We start from the raw sequence: 19,400 nt of genomic DNA, 5'->3' as shown, positions 1-19,400 counted from the left end.
GTGCACACCCCATTTTTCTCAAAAGGGATTACCGGGATACTCCTTCCCCCAATATTTTGTTTCAGAATTATATTATATTAGTTTGTATTGAAAAAAGGTTCCAGATTGTTGTTATATGCACTCTAAAGTTATAACAAAAGAAGTAGTGCAGGAGCGCTAACAAAAGCTTAGGAGTTCTAGAGATCAATATACCAATCTACACATCTCGTTTTTTAAGAAATCAATTTAATATCTATCAAAAAACTAATAACAGGTGTATTAGGGATGTCTCCATTGCACAATAACTGATTAAAATAAATATTGTAAAAACAACAGTTTAAAATCGACAATTGTTTTTTGAAAAACTGACAATGTTAAAAAACAGCGGTTAACAAATTCCACCTTTAGATTCCACCTTGAAATTTTGATCAGTCAAAAGTATGTTAAAAATCTTCCTTGCGATTTCTGAATTAGTAACAGAACATAGGTGTAGTCTTATCTTGCTGGAATGATAACATACACACTATATGTGGATTTCTCAATTAGATCTCTTTGTGTTGTTGCATTGTTTGAAACAAAGTATCAATGGGACATATACGTGTCGTTACAGTTAGGATGGTATAGTAGGCTTACCGGGTCTTCGGACACACTCAGTGTCTAATACAGAGTTTCTCTTTTCCTTACCGGTAGTATATTACTTGTTCAGCCTTCCCCTTGATGCATACGTTGCTCTGATGTTGGCACTTATTCACAATAAGTGATTACTAAGGTATTTTAGGTGTAATGCACGCTCCAGCGTGTTGCAAGCAAACAGCCGTTCGTTAGCGTTCTCCTCCCCTGTACTCATTCTTTCAAGATTCTGCAGGGAACAGCATAACAGTTTTCCAATCCTTTGTGCTCTCTCTTTGTAGTAAGCTGTATAAACGTCAACGTGTTTCGCCTGGGAACAAGACGTATTCCTTGGTTTATTATTCGGGCATTTAAATATCCCTCCTTTACATCCCATTGGTTCATTGAATTCTTAGTCTTATTGGTTATTATTTAAGGTCGAATTGTCACACTATATTATGTTATTTAAGGTGGAATTGTTGGGATAAATTTAGTTGCACTATTTTGATATGCTGTTTGCTTATAAGAAGATCCTTTTATAAGATATATTTACATGGTTCAATGGAAAGAGAATTTTTGTTCCTTTGTTAGGTGGTGAAGTAGAGATTTATCTATATTTAGGTTGAGTATTAAATTAGTGGCATATGTGAACCGCTAGGGTTATTTATGTTGAAATTGTTTTTATTGATTTTTACAAATAAAATAAACATATGTCAAACATTCCTATCCATGCTCTCCAGTTGTTTGTTAATACATATCAAATATTACAACTCTTAAAGAAAGAAGGTGTTATGTCACCACATAGAGTTCAAAAGCTGTCTATACTCTGTAAATACAATTGTATCAGTAAATGTTGTTGACATCTATATAATGATCATTGGTGACGTGGGTCTCGGCTCATGTTTTTTTTCAAGTCTTTTACAATATCCCTATCATTCTCTCTGTCTTCTGAGTGATTCATGGTACATAATATACGGTTCCCAACACCTGATGAACCTTTCTGTGTGATTAAGGGTTTCAGCAGCTGCGCCCGCCCTGTTGTAATGGTTTTCTATTTTTTTATGTATGAAAGAAAAATCAGGTGGATTGGACTTCCAGAATTGCGCCACACTTATTCTTACTGTGGTACATATAAGCATGACTAATTTACAATGAATCTTAGGGATTCCTGGGATTGGGAAATGAAGTAGGGCTTGTTCTATGGTTAGTTCTATTTGCTTCTGAAAAATGGAGCTGAGTATTTTCGAGGTCCAGTCCCATATCTTTTTGACATGGTCACAGTCCCACCACATATGGGCATATGTACCTCTAATACCGCATCCTCTGTAGCAGAGGTGAGATGCTGGTCCCCCTGATTCTTGTGATCTGGTGGGATGTAAGTACCATCTAAAAGCTACCTTTATAAAGTTCTCTTTTAACATAGCATTCTGTGTAAAAGATAAACCATTTGAGAGAGCAGTATTCCAGGTCTCTAATGACCATGTTTTACCTATATCTCGTTCCCACCTAGACATAATCTGTGTTTTAACTTCGCTATGTGGGGTGTTAAAGATGGAGTATAATTTAGAAATCACTCCTTTTACTCAGGGTGTGGTAAGACATAATGTTTATAGTGTAGTGTTAGGAGGAAGTTTTGTTTTGCCTATTATTTCATAAGCTCTAGATCTAAGCTGAAGGTAGTGGTACCAAATATTTTTATCGTCTGGGTCAAAACTATTGTTCGAGGATAATAATTTATCTGCTTTGATCTTATCCGCTATTCTGTAAAGTCCTTTATTAGACCATTTCTGTTGTACTCCTAGGTCAACTGGGGAATCGCACATTACTAATGGGGTCAATCTAGATCTTTCTCGTATTAAGGAGTATTTAGAGTTCAGTAGCTTCCATAGATAAATTGTACGCTAGGGTTATTTATTACTATATTTATACTATGACTACGAGACATTTTATATTATAAAAATAGTAAACCTCTATATCCCTTGGTGGATAAATTGCGTCTCAAAATTCCTTCAAAATATATATACATAGTTCTGTAACTATGTGACATATTTGTTAAGCTATATAACATATATATATACGTGTTTTCATGTGTGAATAATACATTAACTACGGTATGAGTTTTCTTTTTCTGAAGTTGGTTAAAGTATAAGAATATATATGTCTATAGTGAATTGATGCATTTGTCAAATGAGTGACATAATCTTTCAAAAACTTATCCTTAATTGAGACTGTTAGTTAGTAGTTGTCATTCCATATCTTTTATAGCAGGTTGTTTTATGAAATGAGAAAAGGGGAAATGTCTAATTCGGAGTTTAAACCTGAAGGGAAGAGAGTTTGCATATTGTAATTAATTCAGCTTCTTTTTTTTTTTTTTTTATTAATCAAAGTTTTTTATTGAGGTATTGTACGATACAACAATTGTTACAGGACACCATGTACATAAATTGCCACTGACTAATACATGTTTTTGAGATTACAGGAATAAAGTGCACCTCATAGGCCACCGCAAGCCGATATTGAGGTATAATAATTCACATATTTCACTGATGTTCACCTGCTTAAAAACTCTGAGAACTATACATAAAATATTCAGTTAATACTATAGGCTATATAAACACTATTATCCAAACGTACTATGGTATACATGGTAAAATATGATACCTCTTTTTCTGGTAACTTTGAATTAACCTATACTCCCTTATAAAAAAGATCATCTTATAGAATGATATTTTACTGTAAATTATGAAAATTGATATATATTGCAAATTTGTAATAGAGGGGAGTTATACCAAGTGAATTAGGAGAATATAATAGTAAAGTAGCGGGTTAACACCGCTATACCGTTCACCGATATGGGTGAACACACAGTGGGATGCTGCCAGGTTTTATACAATGTAAGCATAGGAGTTAAATGGATCTCGATATCATGGGAACTCTGTAAGTATATATCCACAAAGGGGGAGATTATAAAACAGGGAAAGCTATCTAGATGCTACTTAAAGAGGAGAGGCACTATGGATTTATTTTATCTTTCAATTGTGGGTTAGCTGCATGGTCGCATGTCTCCACAGTGATATACAACTATCTGGATACCTCCTAACAAAAGACTTGCAAACAGTATGTTAACCTTAATAGGAATGGGGACACAAATGATCCCCTTTTTAGCCTTAAATATATGCCAGTGATATGAATAGCTGTATTTGATAAGAGGGGACATGTGAGGTTAACTAGAGACAATCCTAAGAGTGTGAGGTTAACTCTAGAGAAATGAATACTCTCCCCAGCATGGCTTGTAACCCATTACATTATAATGCCTGTGGATCTACAATTAAATAGAGAAGCAAATAATTGTGCATTTATCAAGCTAGGTCTCACAATCCAGGAATCCAAAGTCAGTTTTAGACAAGGTACAGGCTCTCATATAAAATCTATACATTAGATTGAGAATTATTACTGCAGTTAATATAGTCTGTGGGCTAAGCCTTAAATTTAGCTTGATGGAACAATATATACCCATATGAGGACATGAAAAAACGCAAAACCCACACCCAACCACATAAACAGAAACAGACAACTGAAAATCTAGTCCTGGAACTCTTTAACAAAAACATACCCTGAAGGCTAGGTAACTAATTGCTAAACATACATATGCAAGAATACTTGAACTTGAAAACCATATACATTTTTTACAGGATAGGATGGGAGATTACTAGCACTCCTTATTAATAAAAGTATTTTATTAGTTCAGCCTACTCCAACACGACATCTATAATGCAAGACCTGATGTATATTCAGTCCACCGTATTTGACACAGCAACAGTCCTGCTTCAGCATATTCAGCAGCGGTCTCAACACACAGCAAAGTGAGCATCTTCCCATCCGGTAGGCCTGCTCACAGAATACATGTCTCTCTGCAGGAAAGCAAACAAGCCCAAAGTCCCGTCCAGGGGATCCGACCGCATCTCCCCGGCCACAGACCAAAGACAAGCAAACCACCCCCGCAAAGGGAGGACGAAAGGGTAAGTGCTGCCAGCGTGTGCTCAATAGTGTCTTCCTGCTCCGCATCAGATCGATGGTCATCTGTATGTGCTTCCGTGAAGCTCCGAGGCAGACTGGCAAAATGCCAACATAATATTGCAGAGCCCCACTTTTATCTCTACCTCTTACATCTTGCTCTGAAGCCCATCCAGACCTCTCCTTCAGAGGTAGTAAAAGCTGCTGCGCAGTAGGTATTTTCTCTGTCGGCACCATAATTTCTAGTCCGTTGTTCACTGTATGTCCGGCGCCATCTTGTTTATCTGTACCTTTAGTAATAGCAATGAGATCACCAAATCTCCTGTCAATCTTGTTTTCCAGTTCCTTTAGAAGAGCAGAGATGTCTGCATGAACTAACTCCATCACGAGTTGGCAGCTAGTAGCTTTCTTTTACCCCAGGCTACACGGGGGGGGGGCGGGTTGGGGTTCGTAAAGTTAATAGTATGAATCCGGCGCCCTTTTTTGGAAAAGTCCTAGCTGATATTCCAAACAGCTCTGGAAAGTAGCAATATTTACATGCCTGTAATCCGCTAGACTTTAAATAGCTGATGCAGGAGTCTATAATAATGAGATCGATAAATTTCACAAGATATTTAGGGATAATCTTATCGTTGCCCCAGAGCTGTTATTAAATGCGACTTAGCATGGCTGCCGGCTAGACACGCCCAGCTTCTTTTTTTTAAAGTTTTGATTCAAAATTCCCCCCTCTCCAATCTGGTTTCACTTTCTTTATGCCACAAAAAATAAATTCTTTTAAATTCTTTTTATGTACTTCCATAAAGTGAGTGTATAAGTGTGTATCTAAATTACCTCTGTCTATACATGAAAGATGTTCACGTATACGTTCCATTAGGGTCCTGGTGGCCTCTCCTATATATTGTCTCTGGCAGGAACATTGTATAATGTAGATTACACCTTTATCCTGACATCTAATTGTTTCTTTTATTTGATGTATGAAACCATTTTGGCTTGATTGTATTTTCTTACATTTACTGCTATATCTGCAGGATCTGCAGCCAAAACATGGAAAAAAGCCTACTAGTTTATTACCAGACAAATCTCCCCTTATTATAGATCTTTTTTCTGTTTGTTTAAATTCACTGGGAGCTAGTATAATTTTAATTTTTTTTGCTTTTTTGTAAATAATTCTGGGGTAGTCTGTCATTTTCCCCTATTATAGGGTCTGTCTGGACAAGGTGCCAATATTTTTTCATTATTTTCTGTAGAAGATGATGGTCACAATTATAATCAGTTATCAGTGCAACTTTTATTTTATCTTGGTCATCTACACTTTTGTTGGTTTTTTATCTTTGTTTTTATATACTAGGAGGCTATGTCTCTCTTTTTCATCTACTTGTGTTCTTGCCTTCTTCATTATCTGAGGATCATATCCTCTCTCAGCAAACTTTTTTTCTAGGATCTATACTTGTTCCATATAGTCAGATATCTTTGAACAATTACGTCTTATCCTGAGGCACTGGCCTTTAGGAATATTCTCTTTCCATTTATTCAAATGGCAGTTATTGAAATGTATTAGATTGTTGGCATCTACCTGTTTAAAATGTGTTTTAGTTATTATCTCTTTCTCAATGATTTCTATGTCTAGATCTAAAAATGTGATCCTCTCTTTACTGATGGTATGAGTAAAACTAATTCCTATATGATTAGCATTCATTTTCGAAATACATTTTTCTAGTTCTGTGAGTGTCCCTTTCCAAACAAAGATGATGTCATCAATGTATCTCCTATAGAGCACGAGATTTGCGCCGAGCCCATGCGTAGCAATAAAATCCTTCTCCCATTTCCTAGACTATGAGGCCGAATTATCAAGTGTCTGTCGGACCTAATCCGACAGTGCGGATCAGGTCCGACAGACATCGCTGAATGCGGAGATCAATACGCTCTCCGTATTTAGCATTGAACCAGCAACACACAAGAGCTGCTGGTGCAACGCCGCCCCCGGCAGATTCGTGGCCAATCAGCCACCAGCAGGGAGGTGTCTATTAACCCGATCGTACTCGATCGGGTTGAATTGTGGCGATTCTTGTCCGTCTCATCAGAGCAGGCGGACAGGGTTATGGAGCAGCGCTCTTTAGACCGCTGCTCCATAACTTGTGTTTCTGGTGATTCTGAAGACTCGCCAGAAACACGGGCCTTCAAGCTCCGTACGGAGCTTGATAAATGGGCCTCTATATATAAAATGTCCAGCCTTTTAAGTATCAGTTTAAATATTTCATATATTTTGTTCTGTTGGGCTACATCCTGGTTCTCTGTTATATGCTGGGCCTACTCCACAAACCTTCCCCCCCCCCCCCCCCCCCCCCTCGACAGACTATAAACAAACACACAGGAAGTTTCTTGTTTCACAATACTTTTACAATTGTTACATCAGGCACTATTTACCAACAAGTTCAAAAATGTATTCTTAGGAAACAAAAGTGAACCTTTAAAAACCTCATGACAGTCACACTCTGCAGTGTCAGCAATGTCCACATATTAGATGAAGATGCAACTTAAAGGGACACTAAACCCAATTTTTTTTTTCTATCATGATTCGGATAGAGCATGCAATTTTAAGCAACTTTCTAATTTACTCCCATTATCAATTTGTTCTTTGTTCTCTTTGTATCTATATTTGAAAAGCTTAGGACCCAGACCATTTTTGGTTCAGCACACTTGAAAGTGATGCGTATATCTGTAAAACGCTGACTACAAATATCACCTAAACATCTCTATGTAAAAGAGGAAGCTATTTTACCCCATAAAGGTGTTTTTGTTTAAGGTTACCCAGATGTAGAATACCAGGCCCTGAAAGCATTTTTCAGTCTATATTTTCAGATAACTCAGTTTAGTTTCATAGAACAAGAGCGCAGTGGGATGGAACATTTTTAGGCTGTTTTTTTTTTTACTACAAAACTGTAAAAAAAAAAAAAAACAAGTTTAAATAACAGTACAATAATTGGTAATTTACTGGTCTACTATTATACAGAACATTTGTGGTATAAGGGTGGTTAGCAACTGTTCTAATTTTGTAGCGCAGGTTAGGTTATTTTGCAAATTAAGGACATGCTCTGACTCCAAAGCATTAACACTTTGACTGCTAGGTAGAGTTGCATTGCTATGCAAAAAGTCCTCTATGAGAACCAATGTATTAAAATCAGGCTATATTCATTGTAACCTTCTTGTAAAAATAAAGAAATAAAAAGATGCAGCTTGTTCTTAGTGGGGCAACCTATAGTACTGTTTCAGGGCAAGCTTGCACATGTTTTTTCACAATGTAACAAGCATCGGTCGGTCACACTCTCCCACCTCTGGGGTGGTGGGCATAACCCCCCCCCCCCCGAACACATTCATTTGGGGGGGATTACATGGCTCTGCTCTCACGCATTGGTTGCACAAAAGCAGGGGGGCTTTGCGCATGTGCTTGTGCAATGGTACATTTGGGCAGCAGACATACAGTGTCCGCTGCCGTTTTCTGTGGAAAGTGGGCGGATAGGTTCAAAAGTCGGCAACATTCTCCATCTGCCCTTTAATACATGGGGCCCATAATGTTGTAGGGAATGGTGATTGGCATTATAGGGGTAAATCACAGAAATACATTTGTACTTGTAACATTTCATATAAATATTGTTTTGTTTATTCATTGATCTAAGCTTATTCAATACATTATTTAATTAGTTTAAAGGGACATAATACTCATAAGTTAAATCACCTGAAACTGATGCAGTATAACTGTAAAAAGCTGACATGAAAATATCACCTGAGCATCTCTATGTAAAAAAGGAATATATTTTACCTCACAATCTCCTCAGCTCAGCAGAGTAAGTTCTGTGTAAAAAGTTATACTCAGCTGCTCCCAGCTGCAGGTAAAAAATAAATTAAAAAATGAAGAAATTAACTGCAGCCAATCAGCATCAGCAGTGCTGAGGTCATGAACTTTTACTGTGATCTCATGAGATTTGACTTAACTCTCATGAGATTTCATAGTAAGCTTCCTTTACCTGATTGGTGAAATAATATGAGAGTGCACAAGGCTCATCCCCTAAGCTGTCCAAGGACAGACACACTAAAATGCTGCTTAGAAATCCTTTACAATGGGATGTGGCTACTGAGGAACTTTTGAGGTAAAATATCTTTCTTTTTTACATAGAGATGTTCAGGTGATATTTTCTACTCAGCTTTTTACAGCTATGCTGCATCACTTTCAAGTGTTTAAACATTTGGGTATTATGGCCCTTTAACTACTGGTTTAATATGGTGAACACATATTTAAAACATATTTATACATGGTTATGGTTGTCCTGTTGTTTGGTTGATTCTATGAATAGAATTTTTTTACAGAGATAGTCAAAATTATTAATGGGAATCCTTTTAAACAGATGCATGTATTGCCATCCGTCACATAGATGTTAATGAATTGCAAAAATCCATAGGAAAACTAATATATCACTAGTATTGATTTTTTTTATAATATGATGAGAGTCCACGAGCCATCACATCTAAATTTACTCTTCAAAAAATGATAGCAAGACAACAAAGAACATTTGATAATACAGTAAATTGGAAAGTTGTTTAAAATTGCATAATTTATCTAAATCACGAAAGTTTAATTTTGACTTTACTGTCCCATTTCATTTCAAGATGGAGCATATACACACTATTGCAGGAAGTTTTTACTTGCATTGCAGATTGAGGACCCTCCACCTCCAGACAAACAATCTGTGAAAAAGATTTATAACTCTCTAAGACAGCCCCAAAAAACTATCTACCTTCCTAAAGAGGTTTCTGAGCAAATAAGCATGGAATGGAAACAAAACAGACATTCCATTTGTTCTCTTCGCCAACATCAAATACATGTTCCCTTTACCTTTTGAAAAATTGGAGGTATGAAAGACTATTCTATTCCAAAGATGGCTAGTGCTATTTCCACTTTAGCTAGGCAGACTACCATTCCTTTAGATGACAGTACCTCTTTTAAGGATCTGATGAATAGAAAACTTTAAGGCTTCCTCAGAAGATCTTTTCAGCTGGCAGGCTCTATGTTTTATACAGCTGTTAGTGTAGCCTGCATATCTGCAGCTACTGCAGTTAAAGGACCAGTCAACAAATGCAAGATAACAAGACAATGCAATAGCACTTAGTCTGAACTTCAAATGAGTAGTAGATTTTTTTGTAACAAATTTCCAAAGTTATGTATATTTCCACTCCCCTTGTACCATGTGATAGCAATCAGCCAATCACAAATGCATATACGTATAGTCTGTGAATTCTTGCACATGCTCAGTAGGATCTGGTGACTCAAAAATTGTAAATATAAAAGAGTGTGCACATTTTTTTTTAATGGAAGCAAATTGGAAAGTTGTTTAAAATGACATGCTGTATCTGAATCATGAAAATTTAATTTAACCTGAGTGTCCCTTTAAATGTGACATTTCTAAATTTATTACCCAAGAAGCTTCCCTTAATTTAATTCAGTTTTCACACAGCACAGTACTTGAACTGTATCCCAACTGTGCACGTAGAACCAGGATAACGGCTGTTCCCAATACAATGCAAATTTAAGAAAGGCCCACAGCTGCATTAAAATCCATAATTTATTTTATATCCTTAAAACATACAGATGGATATGCTGCAATGTTTTGGGCTCACATACACCTGTGCAATATTTTAAATGACATTCCACCAATAACAATATTGATTTAATTAACCCTTTATAATTCCATGATAAAACATTATCAGTTGTGAATTCTTATACTGCCACCTAGTGGTACCACAATAAAACTTATTTTAAAAATCAATTGCTATTGCACATTGAAGTAAAAATGTAATCATGTATACATATTTTGTAAGATTGCATGTTCAGAAAAAATAATAATTAGACAAGATAAATTCACTTGAAAAGCAAATGCACTTGAAAGAAATAAACATAATTAGAGGAAGACAGATCGGCCCAATTCTCAATTCAGGCCCTTGGAAACATACAGCTAGATTACAAGTGTTTCGGTACGGCTTTTAACGCTGAAAAAATGGCCATTCCAGCGTAATAGTCAGGAACGCATATTACGAGTTGCAGCGGTATAGCTATACCGCAAGCATTTTAACCTGTAATGCAACGTCCATTTCGAACTTTGTGTGGGATTTTCATAGCACCGGTATTACAGGTTGTGCGTTCAGGCTAAAATGCTTGCGTTACAGCCTATACCGACATGATCCATACCGCCATCTGAGAGCAGTAGTTATGGATTTTGTGTAACAGAAATGTTTCACAAAACTCATAACTAAAATGTTACAAAGTACACTAACATCCATAAACTGCCTATTCTTAAACCGCCGCCCTCCCGCATCGCAAACACTATATTAAACCTATTAACCCCTACTCTGCCGCCCACCCACATCACCAACACTATTTAAATATATTAACCCCTAAACTGCCGCTCCCCAACATCGCAGACACTAATAAAAGTTATGAACCCCTAATCCGCCGCTCCCCGACATCGCCGACATCTAAATAAACCTTTTAACCCCTAAAGCACCGCCCCCCCCCAACATCGCCAACACTATAATAAAGTATTAACCCCTAAATCTCCAGTCCCCCACATCGTAACTACTAAACTAAACCTATTAACCCCTAGACCGCTGGCCCAGAATATTAAAAAAAAACAAAATTAAAATATTAACCCCTAAACCTAACACCCCCAACTATCTTAAAATAAATAAAAACTTACCTGTGAAATAAAAATAAACCACACCTTAAACTAACATTACTAATAAAATAAAAAAATACTACCAAATAAAAACCTAAATTACACATTTAAAAAAACCTAAGAATACGAAAAATATAAAAAATATAAAATTACAAAAATTAATAAACGCTAAATTACGAAAAATAAAAAACACTAAGCTTACAAAAAATGATAAACTAAATTATCAAAAATAAAAACAATTACACTTAATCTGTTCAAATCTGCCAATAGGATTTCAGTAGCTCTCATACTATTGGCTGTTTTGACCAGCCAATAGGATTTTCAGAAGCTCTAATCCTATTGGCTGATTTGAATTCAAAGAAACAAATCAGCCAATAGGAATGCAAGGTATGCCATTTTGAAACGGCTACCTTGCATTCAACTTCAGTGTACGGCGGTGACCGTATGAAGAGGATGCTCCACACAGGATGGGATCCACTTCCAGGATAGCTTCGCTCTGCACCGACTGGATGAAGATAGATGTCCGGACTTCAGGAACTGTTAGTAGATATTCTGGGGTTAGTGTTAGGGTTTTTTTTTGTTTGTTTTTTGGTGTTTTTTTTTTTTTTTAGATTAGGGATGGGCACTTTGAAAAGAGCTGAATGCCCTTTTAAGGGCAATGAAAAAGAGGCAATGCCCAAACTAATGCCCCTTTAGGGGCAATGGGTAGTTTAGGATTTTTTGTTTTGGGGGGTTGGTTGGGTGGTGGGTTTTACTGTTGGGGGGACTTAGTATATTTTTACAGGTAAAAGAGCTGTTTAACTTAGGACAATGCCCTACAAAAGGCTCTTAATGTTAGGGGGTGTTAGGTTTAGGGGTTAATAGTTTAATTTAGTGTTTTGCGAAGTGGGGGGGCTGGCGGTTTAGGGGTTAATAGATTTATTTAGTAGCGGCGATGTGGGGGGCCAGAGGTTTAGGGGTTAATAGGTTTAATTAGTAGTAGTCGATGTGGGGGGGGCGGAGGTTTAGGGGTTAATAGGTTTATTTATTAGCGGAGATATGAGAGGTTGGAGGTTTATTTAGTAGCGGCGATGTGGGGGGCTGGAGGTTTAGGGGTTAATTGGTTTATTTAGTAGCGGAGATATGAGACGTCGGAGGTTTAGGAGTTAATCATTTTATTTAGCGGCGGGGATGTCGGGGAGCAGTGGATTAGGGGTTTATAGCTTTTATTAGTGTCGGCGATGTCGGGGAGCGACGGATTAGGGGTTAATAACTTTTTTAGGTGTCGGCGATGTCATGGGCGGCAGATAAGGGGTGTTTAGACTTGGGGTTTATGTTAGGGTGTTAGGTTTAAACGTAACTTTTTTTTCCCCATAGACATCAGTGGGGCTGCGTTACGTAGATTTTTCATACCGCACTTCAGGTGTTAGTTTTTTTTCCAACACTCTCTCTCCATTGATGTCTATGGGGGAAAGCGTGCACAAGCACGTCAAATCAGCCCTTGGATTTTGTGCGGTATGGAGCTTAACGCCACCACATCGCACGCATAAGGAGGCTTTTCATTAACTCACACCCTGTTTAGCTGAAAAGACGTAATCTAAGTGATAGTATCTAATGTATGTATCCAGAATGCTTCTTTTTGTTTAAGTTAACATTCTCCATCTCCATCTCCCCTGGGGATATCTACATGGTTAATAATTTGCCACCTTAGTTGACAAATCTTATGACCATATATGTATGTTTTAAGGATGTGAAATAAATTCTGTAGTCCTTACTTAAATGTGCTTAATTTAATTCAGAATCTCTTGAGGTTGGTCAAGACTACAAGCAGTTTTATTTGTGATGCAGCTGTTGAAATAACTTGCATTAATGCAAAGTGTGCTGCTATGACAAGTACTATACAGGGAGTGCAGAATTATTAGGCAAATGAGTATTTTGACCACATCATCCTCTTTATGCATGTTGTCTTACTCCAAGCTGTATAGGCTCGAAAGCCTACTACCAATTAAGCATATTAGGTGATGTGCATCTCTGTAATGAGAAGGGGTGTGGTCTAATGACATCAACACCCTATATCAGGTGTGCATAATTATTAGGCAACTTCCTTTCCTTTGGCAAAATGGGTCAAAAGAAGGACTTGACAGGCTCAGAAAAGTAAAAAATAGTGAGATATCTTGCAGAGGGATGCAGCACTCTTAAAATTGCAAAGCTTCTGAAGCGTGATCATCGAACAATCAAGCGTTTCATTCAAAATAGTCAACAGGGTCGCAAGAAGTGTGTGGAAAAACCAAGGCGCAAAATAACTGCCCATGAACTGAGAAAAGTCAAGCGTGCAGCTGCCAAGATGCCACTTGCCACCAGTTTGGCCATATTTCAGAGCTGCAACATCACTGGAGTGCCCAAAAGCACAAGGTGTGCAATACTCAGAGACATGGCCAAGGTAAGAAAGGCTGAAAGACGACCACCACTGAACAAGACACACAAGCTGAAACGTCAAGACTGGGCCAAGAAATATCTCAAGACTGATTTTTCTAAGGTTTTATGGACTGATGAAATGAGAGTGAGTCTTGATGGGCCAGATGGATGGGCCCGTGGCTGGATTGGTAAAGGGCAGAGAGCTCCAGTCCGACTCAGACGCCAGGTGGAGGTGGAGTACTGGTTTGGGCTGGTATCATCAAAGATGAGCTTGTGGGGCCTTTTCGGGTTGAGGATGGAGTCAAGCTCAACTCCCAGTCCTACTGCCAGTTTCTGGAAGACACCTTCTTCAAGCAATGGTACAGGAAGAAGTCTGCATCCTTCAAGAAAAACATGATTTTCATGCAGGACAATGCTCCATCACACGCGTCCAAGTACTCCACAGCGTGGCTGGCAAGAAAGGGTATAAAAGAAGAAAATCTAATGACATGGCCTCCTTGTTCACCTGATCTGAACCCCATTGAGAACCTGTGGTCCATCATCAAATGTGGGATTTACAAGGAGGGAAAACAGTACACCTCTCTGAACAGTGTCTGGGAGGCTGTGGTTGCTGCTGTACGCAATGTTGATGGTGAACAGATCAAAACACTGACAGAATCCATGGATGGCAGGCTTTTGAGTGTCCTTGCAAAGAAAGGTGGCTATATTGGTCACTGATTTGTTTTTGTTTTGTTTTTGAATGTCAGAAATGTATATTTGTGAATGTTGAGATGTTATATTGGTTTCACTGGTAAAAATAAATAATTGAAATGGGTATATATTTGTTTTTTGTTAAGTTGCCTAATAATTATGCACAGTAATAGTCACCTGCACACACAGATATCCCCCTAAAATAGCTAAAACTAAAAACAAACTAAAAACTACTTCCAAAAATATTCAGCTTTGATATTAATGAGTTTTTTGGGTTCATTGAGAACATGGTTGTTGTTCAATAATAAAATTAATCCTCAAAAATACAACTTGCCTAATAATTCTGCACTCCCTGTAGGTATGTCACATTATCAATGGGATTCAGTAATATATCCAATAGAGGCTTCTTCTGTCACGAGCTTTGATAATGATAAGCAAGAGTACATATTACATCTCAAGTGATATTGTTCTTAACATTGGATAGTAAACGTTTAGACATACATGAAAACCAGAATACATTTCTACAGGATTTATTTTCCTCTACTTACGAGGTAAGCTCAAAGGTGTAAGGAAGTGGGGTAGGGGTTCCTGGGAATGTTTAATACTGTAGCTCAGTAGAAATGCTGATGGTGTCAAGGGGGAGGGGAAAGAGGGGGGTGGGGTGGGGGGCGGAGTCGAAAGATAAAATTTGAAGGCTGGGTTGTCAAAGAGTATATATAACATTGTAAGATACATTAAATACAATAGGCAAATTGCATTACAGAGATCATAGACATATGAAAAAGAAAAGAGATGTCATTCATATTGCCACTGTACATAGCCATAACCGTTACATCACACTTATGCAATATTCTAAGAATAGACCTCACACATTCTGTTCTTTCTTTGATGCTAAATAATAACTTGAAAAGGGAAAAACAAGTAATAATGCACATTATATAAATGATGTAGAGAGTATAGACTTTTTAAGCTTTTCAATCTTTGGAAGCCCCAAAGTATGGGGGGAGCTGGCGAATATGTACTACAGGAGCTTGTGTGACTATAAACATCTTAACAATAGGTAGAGTATTGGGGGGGGGGGGGGGGGGGGTTGGCACTACCTAATGCAAACACCAAATATCACATACAGACAATAGCTATTTAGGTTCTGACTATAAAGAATTACTTCATCACTACCATGATTATACCACAATATAGGCACAACTTGGTTACAAACGCGTTGAGAAAGCGTAGGGATGAATAGGGTTTACAAAGTGGGGATTACTGCCCCTAAGAGCAGACTATAAGCCATGAAACATAGTGACCCGATAAGACCTCCATAATATATGTTAGTTATTCCTAAGATGTACCAATATTAGGTCCATATCTAAAACCTGGATGATATTAGGCAACAAGAGCCTGGAATGTAAGTTTGGCAGTATTGTGCAATATAATAATTTTATGCTGTCCCGGCTGCAGACAGCCCGTTATATATGTAGAATGAATCAACACTAGCAAACTATGCACAACTGAACATCAACCTGAAGCAATATTTGCTATGGACACCAGACAGGTAATAACCTTACTATAGGAATAAACCTGTAACTCAATGATGACTCTATATGGGGTCAGGGAGGAGTATATAGTTTAAGATCACATAAGTGCCTAAGTCACATTTAGAGGCAGAGGAGATAGGATAATGACCAGCATTACACTTTTAAATCAGCAGATGGTCTGCAATCTCTACTACAACATGGCTTTAAAAGGAACACTGTGAGGTAACCTGTTTTCTTCACAGATGAATCTGGCCACATAGCTTCTAGTATGAAGTAAAGGGTAATAAATCTTTCGCAAAAATAAATTGTGTAACCAGTTGCCTTATATATAAAGCAAGAAAACGTTGAAATAAACATCATACAATACACTATGGTAGAGAGATAACATTTGTTTTCACCTTGAAACTGTTTAACCCTCTATTAACATCTAAGGCATTGTACTGTTGGTATTAAGGTTTCTTAGTCTATTCCCTGCCCCCTGTTTGGAGATCAAATATAAGTGTTGTTTAACTGAACATTACTTACTGCCAAGCTCCCTAACTTAAATCTAATAGAGCAATTCGAACAAGGATTATGCTATCAGGTTTAAGGGAGTGGCTTCTTCTGACCTAGCGGCCATACATACCTACTGAGGCATACACACACTAACATAAAAATTATAAGCCTTCAAAATAGGGATACAGTTGTCTCAGTGCTGTGATTTTGAATACTGTACATATGCAAAATCTTATTATTCTACAACATAAGTGTGTATACATATATCAAAGAAAATTATTTATAGGATAAGTGACCATCTCTAAGTGTTTAGAGTAACAAACATATAAAGGTGCACAGATTGAATATTGGTAAAAAAAACAATAGGCTTCCGGATAACAACAGATATGCACTCAGTGAGGTGGTTAGAATTTAAATGCTTAAGAAAGGATATATCTAGTAAGTTCAGGTTAGTAAAAACACATACACAATGGTGCTATTGGTTTGTATCAATGGTAACAGGTATATAACATCAAACTAGCCAGTTGTCATGGAGTTTATAAAGTGTAGATTGTCTTAATGTAAGATTACATATAGTAGATGTGAACAAATGTGTCTTTACCCCATCCCTATTTTTGGTAGCAAATTAGTTGTGGTTTTCCACATAGCAGTAGGTAGTATGGTGGTGACTGGTAGCTGGGGCAAATGGAGTGGCAATCCATCATAGGCCTCAGTACTGTTCTCCATCCAAAGTGGTTGAGAGGGGATCGGTCCTGGCTTCTCTGGTTCCTCCTCATGTATGATAAAGACTAAGTCAGTACTTATCGCTTCGCCTTGACTGAGTAGGGCTCCTTGTGTATTCTCTGTGACGGTCACCATCTCTTCCCTGGTTCTAGGCTGCCTCGTGGCTACTCGTTACTCCCCACCAATTAGTTTCCATCTTGTGGTGGTAGAAGGCCCTGATGTTGTTTCTAAGGTGCCGGTCTCTCGCTGTGGTAGGTCAGTAAAGACGTTATGACTAGCCAGATACCTTGATGTGCTTTGTTTAACATCCAGTTGATTTATGCTCTGAGGCGCCATTACTGGCGGCGGTACTGATTCTGGATATGTATATCCCTTGACACTGTGTGCTGCACGCTGTGTGGTTGCACAATCTAGCGAGGTTGCTTCAATCATAGAGAAACCTAAAATATCTTTCAATTCAGCTTGTATACTCTATTCTAAGAGTGTAAAACAGCAATTCATTGCTTGTAGCACCGGGATCAAAATGGCTGAACTTTTTAGTTCCATCCTCCTCTTCTGTTCAGCTACACGCTAGACAAAGTGACAGATTTGGCACTACGGGTCTCACTGCTTGTTAGCAAGGTCTCTTGGGAGATGGTGTGCAGCAGCCTAGACTCTTTAAGACGGTAAACTTGCCGTTTTGCTATTGGTGTCCGCTCTCTGTACCCACACGGTTCTATCAAAGCACCAAAGTGTCCAGACGTGCCGATGAGCTCCTGTAAGTTGCGTCTTATCTCTTCGGCAGTTGGCTCCGCCCCATGGCAGCCCCTCTTTTATTACCTCTACCTGCTTTAACTGTTTTTCCTGCCTTATTTCATGGTGGTCTTGTGGACCTCGCATCTTGGGTATATGATACCATATGTGATGGCTTGTGGACTCAAAAAATCTTATGAAAGAAAACAAAATATATATTAACCTGATAAATTAATTAATCTCATGATGGTGAGAGTCTAAGAGACCAGTTCTTGTTTTTCCATAACGGCAAAAGTACCAGTTTGTACTTTTACCCTGCTTTTCCTTTCCTGCTTTTCTTATTTTCTCCTTTCTCTTAACCATATGTATGACTAAGGAATCATGAAAAGGGTGTTTTGCCTCTTCCTGTAGGACTGGACTTTAATCCCACATACTGTATGATGGCTTTTGAACTTTCACCATCATAAAATAAATTAATGTATCAGGTAAGCATAAATTGTTTTTTTGACTGATATAAACAACAGTAGGAATCTGAATGATACAAAGTGTTCCGTTAAAGTATTATGAAATGTTAAGTCCATAAAGAATTATGTAATATGCCCACTATCAACAAAATTAGTGAGATAGTAGTGGCGACCTCACATTTTAGGTGACATATGATGGTACTTAATACATATGCTTAATCTGTTAAACTGTAATATGTATATATATATATATATATATGTGTGTGTTGTATTAAAGGGACAGTAAACTCAAAATAAAATCCTCAATGTAATGTTTTATTTATTTATTTAAGTAAAAAAATATTGCAGTATACATTCATTATTTATTTTACATGCTTTTGGTGTAATAAACGGTTTGTTCCACTCCCTCTAAAGAAACTGGAGTGCCTCCAATATACTTAAATATGGTTAATTTTTTTGGACCCGGCAACATTTATATCTGTCCCTAATTGTCAGCACACAGAGGACTAGGAATGCAAATCCCACCAGAATTTATTCTTAAACTGTTTTTGATTTGCAAAACATTCTAACTGATAGTGTTAATGTTGTAAATATTTTAATGAGGTGTATCAGTACGGTCACATGACCGAAACCGATCAAACTATTCCCTTTAACCCTGTTGCTGAGGGTTTCTGCTAATATTTTTAATGGATGTTTAAATAAACAATGCCATGCTTTAACAGTTGTTTTATATATATATATATATATATATATATATATATATATATATATATATATATGTATATATATAATGGTTGCCACTTTAAGGGAGGACACTTACAAAATAAACATATGTCAGGGGCTGATTAAAGAAATGTTTGAATAATGTTCCATTATTAGAACCCTGACATATGATGGTAAACTTTAGCTAATCAAATGCCATATATGTAATCTTTTCCATTAAATTGGAATTCCATTTTTTTAATCTCTCAGTGAAAAGGGTTAAATCCATGCCTTTAGTAATGGTTCTATTATAATGTTATACCGGTCCACTGGGATGA

At 37.4% G+C, this 19,400-nt stretch overlaps 1 protein-coding gene across 1 annotated transcript in view; it reads left to right on the top strand.

The window, feature by feature from the left end:
- The window catches only part of MLXIPL (MLX interacting protein like), a 382,973-nt gene that overhangs the window by 255,224 nt on the left and 108,349 nt on the right, over positions 1-19,400 (top strand). The gene's annotated exons all lie outside the window — the stretch shown is intronic.

This window comes from Bombina bombina, chromosome 3 (genome assembly GCF_027579735.1).
Source record: "Bombina bombina isolate aBomBom1 chromosome 3, aBomBom1.pri, whole genome shotgun sequence".
NCBI classification, from domain to species: Eukaryota; Metazoa; Chordata; class Amphibia; order Anura; family Bombinatoridae; genus Bombina; species Bombina bombina.
This window is presented reverse-complemented; position numbering and strand designations above follow the sequence as displayed.